A 6,000-nucleotide genomic window follows, 5' to 3' on the forward strand; every position below is an offset into this window, starting at 1 on the left:
GAGCATGGCTAAGGATAGATCAATTCGGTAGACGAGTGGAGGATAAAAAAGAAAACAACAATTCAAATCAACCCAATGCTACATAGGAATACATACATAAATAGAGAAAACCAATCCCAGTTAACTTGATCAGAGAATTTACAAGTCTCTCTGTTCAGGACCGAAACTCACAAATCAAACAAGATGATCAAGAGGTGCAAAGTGGTTGGAAAATGCTAATAATGGAAGGGAATAAGGAGGAGATCAGAAACATGGAAAGAAGGAGATAAAGATAGAAACATAGTGGCCCAATCAGTAGAGCTAATTCTACCCAAATTAGATGATAGATGCTTCACCTTCAGTGTAGCAGGAGGTAATGAGAGGAGAAGAGAGATTAAGAAATGAAATCTAAAGCAAATAGTAAGGAAAAAACACAACTTTTAAGCTATTTTAGGTATTAAGAGGAAATCTGGAGGATCGGGGGAGAGTATAAGTGTTAAAAAACTTTGTCAGGAGAAAGGAGAAGAGCTGAATAAGGGAGAGGGTGCCACCCAACAATTGGCACCCACGGAGGGATGAAAGTGATGATGTAAAATTGTCGAGGTTTGGAAAAATTCTGACAGTTCACAACATCAAAGGGATATATCTAGATCCCATTCCCCCCAGGTATTATTTTTTTGTGAGACAAAAAAATACCTTGACAGTGGACAGAGTGCTAAGGATGGAAGGCTACAAATCTATTTTTATAGTTGATCCAATGGGTCTGCCTGGAGGATTAGCAGTGGCTTGAAAGGATAAAGTGCGAGTTCACATAGTAGAACATGACCAATTCTTTGTCTACTTTTTCATAAAAGACCAGCAAGTGGGTTTAAAATGAGATATTGTAGGAGTTAACTTGCATACAGATGAGACAAATAGAGGGTATCAATTTGCAAAACTATTGTAGATAATGGAAGGAGAGAGTGAAACGCTGACAATAATAGAAGACTTCAATGCAATTAAAAATCAAGAGAAAAAGGAGGGAGAAAGAAAAAAATCCAGCACTTCAATACAACAGTTTAAGGATTTTATCAATGAAGGAAGGTTGGTCGACATTGGTTATGATGGAGATAAATACACTTGGAGTAATCGCCAATTCGGAAAGAATCATATAAAAGAGAGATTGGACAAAGCTCTTGTTACAAATGAGTGGAGAAGTGAATTTTCAACAATCACTCTTGCACACTTATCCGATTTGGGTTCAAACCATAAGGCCATTCTTCTCAACACGGGTGGTGAAGAAAGGAGGCTAAAGAGGAGGTTTAGATTTCAAGAGCGATGACGTGAAAACGAATAGGTGATTAGCTTAATCAAACAGACATGGATAACAGATATGAATGGGTCTGCAATGTTTAAGCTAGTTGGAAAGCTAAAGTATTGTAGACATTCAAGTGTATAATGGCAACAACACTCTAAATCTAATTCAAGAAAAAAAATTCAGATTCTCAAGAATCGGATAGAATAAAAAATTCATAAAGGAGTTTAGACGAATAAAAATGCTATCTGAATGTTAGAAACTGAACTAGAGGAGGCATTGGAGGAAGAAGAGCAGTATTGGAGGGAGAAGTCTAGGGTGAAATGGCTCAAAGGGGGTGATAGAAATTCCAAATTTTTTTATTCCAAGTTTCAAACGAGGAATCGAAAAAATAGAATAAAGGAGTTGGAGGACGAGGAGGGGAATATGGCAAAGGAACCGATAAAAATAGCAGAAGTTGCACAGAAATATTTTGAAAATCTATTCACAACAAGATGTCTTAGATATCCGACTGCAGAATTGGATGGAATATGCCAAAAAATAAATGCAGCCACTAATAGAAGGTTGTGTAGGCCAGTGACTGAAGCGGAAATTAAAGCAGCAGTCTTCTCCATCAACCCGTTTTTTGCCTCCGGGAGAAGATGGATTCAAAGCAAAATTTTTTCAATTCTTTTGGAGTACAATAAAGGAGATGTGATAGCGGCGGTTAGAAGCCTTTTCTACATAGGTAAAATTTTGAAAGAATCATACTCACATATGTCTCATACCTAAGGTGCCGGCCACTAATTCTATGAAACAAGTTAGACCGATTAGTTTTATCTCTATTTTCTATAAGATCATATCTAAGATTCTGGTGTACAAGCTTCAATCAATTATGAATAGACTAATCAGTGACTTTCAAAGTGCTTTTATATAGGGTAGATTGATTAGTGATAATTGGTGCGGTAATTTACAACCACAAACTAACCAGCAAGTGCACCAGGTCGTACCAAGTAATACCTCAGGTGAGTGAGGGTTAATCCCATGAGGATTGATGGATCAAGCAACAATGGTTGGTTATACCACTTAGTTAGGCAAACAGAAAAGAGTGTTGGATGTTCAAACATCATTAAACAGTAAATTAAGAGTTTGAAGACAGCAGGTGAATAATTTGGGAATAAAATATGGGAGAAAATAGTTAAGGCTTCGAGTTATCTATTTTTTGGATTGACTTTTCTTACTAACTATTTTAATCATGCAAGATTTGATTCATGGCAAACTATATGTGACTAGACCCTAATTTCTTAGACCTTCGTAGTCTTCTCTAACATTCATTAACTGCCAATTCCTTGGTCAATTAATTCCAATTAGAGGGTGATGATCAAATTCTAGTTTATATGCCACAAAAATCCTAAATATCCAGACATTAGGGGATTATATGTCACGTATCCCGTTAAATACAAACAATTAGAAATTTAGGAGAATATGTTTTCAAGATGTTGTTCAAGTAAAGAGCTTTTCCAAGTTATATAAGAACTCAATTAGAACATGGGTCATACTTCCGTTCCACCCAAATTCGTAGAATAGAGAACGAAAACAATTCTTGAAATATAAATCAAACATGAATTAAAATAGAAAAATAATAGTATCAATCTATACAATAGACAGAGCTCCTAACCTTAACAATGAGGGTTTAGTTGCTCATGACTCAGAGAAGAAAACAAGGATTCAGGTAAACTGTAGAGTACCGAATGTTAATTCGTATAGAATCTTAATATCTTTTATATCTAATCCTAATTAATTTTTAAAATCTAATATCTAAACTAAAAATATCTTTTCCTATAACATTTAAATTTAAATCAGAATTAATTATGGCAATCAGCAAGTCTTCAAGTGATGGATGGGGACCACTTGCTTTGTAGGACCCACGCCTGACTTGGGAAGTAACAGAAAGTGTTCCCTTGAGTCATCCATTCTGCATCCTCTAATCTGTGTTTCCTAGGCTGAAAATTGTGTTAAAAACAGCCCAGAAATCGCCCCCAACGTTTTCTGCATTTTCTGCACGTGGCGCATGTTAAGCGTACGCGTCGATGGTATTCTTCGCGTGTCACGCGTATGCATCAGGTATGCGCACGTGTCGCCGTGCAAATCTTCAAATCACGCGTACGCGTCATCCACGCGCCGCGTCACCATGGAAAACTCCAAATCACGCGCACGCGTCAGGTACACGCACGCGTCGCTCCTTGCTGATCATCTTCTTTAATTATTGAGCTCCTTCCATTAGTGCAAGCTTCCTCTCCATCAAATCCAGCCAAATGCTACCTAAAATATACAAAATTACACGAAACTCAAAGTAGCATCCGTAGTGGCTAAAATATAATTAATTCTTGTTAAAATCAATAATTTAAATACAAATTCACTAGGAAAAGACAAGAAAGATACTCATGCATCAATAATGTCCTAATTATACACGAATTCATGCATTTTCTCAAAAATAAAAGATACGGAGATTATAATTTGGCATTAAAGCTGGATATGAGCAAGGCTTATGATATATGGAATGGAGTTTTGTTTAGAAGGTGATGAAGAAGCTAGATTTTTGTGATCGATGGATGAAATGGATTGAGGAACTTGTGACAACGGTATCTTACTCTGTTACTGTGGATGGACAACTTCATTATTATTTTAAACCATGTAGAGGATTACGACAAGGTGATCCTCTATCTCCCTACCTATTTTTGTTTTGTGCAGAGAAACTCTCCCATCTGCTCCACAGAGAAGAACAGATGCTGAAAATATATGGTTTGAGACTCAATCAGAGGTGTCCGACAATCAATCATCTTTTCTTCGCAGACGATTCAATTCTTTTTAGCAAAGCTTCAGAAGTAAAATGCCAGAGATTGCTACAAGTTACAAAAAAAATTAGTGGCCAAAGGGTAAACTTGGACAAATCATCAGTCTTCTTTAGTACCCAGTCCGAGACCATTTGGCGGAGATTCTCCTTGTCCCTCATGTTGGCAATCAAAACAAATATTTGGGTTTACTAGCAGTTAGGGTTGGCAAGTGGAGAAGTCCGCCTTGCCCCGCCGAAAGCCTGCCTTTCGGCCGGATGGCCCGTCCCGCCCCGCCTAGTGAGGCAGTCCTAAAATCCCACCTCGTCCCGCATAACTGCGGGCTAGCGGGCTAAATCCGCCAAATCTCCTCTTTTTTTATTGTTAACTATTAAATAATATATATAATTTTACAATCATTTTAATAAATTTATAATTTCTAAAAGCATAAAAAAATTATAATTTTTATATTCACAAACATCAAAGTCTTTATAATTATATAGATCTAATAAACATAATTATAAATATTGTCTACAAAGCAAAATAAACATAATCTAAAACCTAATTATAAATATTGTCACCAAAGCAAAATAAACATAATCCAAAACATTAAATTTTCGTCTTTATTCTCTTGTAAGTTGGGTTGGGAAAAGTTGGATTTTGGCCAAAAAAATACAAAAATACCCCCTTCCCAAACAAACACTAAGCCCGGTGGGGAAGTCCGCCCTGTCCCGCCAAAGTCCGCAGTTTAAGCGGTGCGGGTTAGGCGAGCTTTTGCTATTTAGCGGTCCCAATTTTTTAGTCCAGCCCACCTTTTTTGGTGGGTTACGCAGACCGGTCCGGCGGGTTTAGGCCCATTTGTCACCCCTACCTGCAGTGATTCAGAGATAAAAAAAAGCGACATTTAACTACATTAAAGATAGGGTGTGTAAGAAGCTCAGCCACTGGAAAAGGGCTCTATTATCTTCTAGTGGACGCGAAGTGCTTATTAAGGCGGTGGCAACGGCGATACCCATATACACACTAAGTTGCTTCAAGTTACCAGAGACACTAATTAAAGAGATTTAGAGAGCTATACTCCAGTTTGGTGGGGGCAGAAAAGGTCAGAAAACAGGATGCAATGGATCGGATTGAGATTTCTTGCAAACCAAAAATGCAAGGGGACTAAACTTTAATGATTTGAAGGCTTTTAACCTTGTCATGCTCACAAATCAAGGTTGGAGATTAGTTTCCATACGTAATTCTCTCATCAGTAAAGTATTACAGAGCAAATATTACAGAGCAAATATTACAGATATTCAAGCTTCCTAAGAGCAGAGGTTGGTAATAACCCATCATGGGATTGGAGGAGTATTATTGAGGGAAGAAAGGTGCTAGAAAAATGTATACTTTGAGAAGTAGAAAGGGGATTTAACATCAGAATTTGAGAAGACTCATGGGTGAAAGATTATGTTTTAATTACTCCTATTACTACTACTGCAATGACTGTTAATCTAGAATGAGTTTCACAATTACAACATTCAAACAGAACATGAAACTAGAACTTAATTCAGTCCAATTTCAATCCAGAAGTAGCTACAGCAATAATCAACACTCAAATTCATGAGATAGAGGATAGAGTTACCTGGATGCTGGAAAGAGGGGGCAGCTTCACTGTTGTTTTGGGATACAAAATAGCCTTTAACTTCTATCACCTACCAACTGAATATCTGTCAAAACAATCTCAAAGAAAGGACTTACAAAGGAGCATATGAAAAATTAGTTGTCAACCGATAATAAAATATTTACTTTGGAAATTGATGCATGGAGGACTCTCTGTGAAAGAAAGGTTGAACGTCCAAATACAATCTATCGAACCCTGGTGCCCAAAATATAATCGGTCACAAGAAAGTGTTTTTTATTGTTTCTGGGAGTGCT

This window comes from Arachis duranensis, chromosome 4, assembly GCF_000817695.3.
Source record: "Arachis duranensis cultivar V14167 chromosome 4, aradu.V14167.gnm2.J7QH, whole genome shotgun sequence".
Classification (NCBI taxonomy): domain Eukaryota; kingdom Viridiplantae; phylum Streptophyta; class Magnoliopsida; order Fabales; family Fabaceae; genus Arachis; species Arachis duranensis.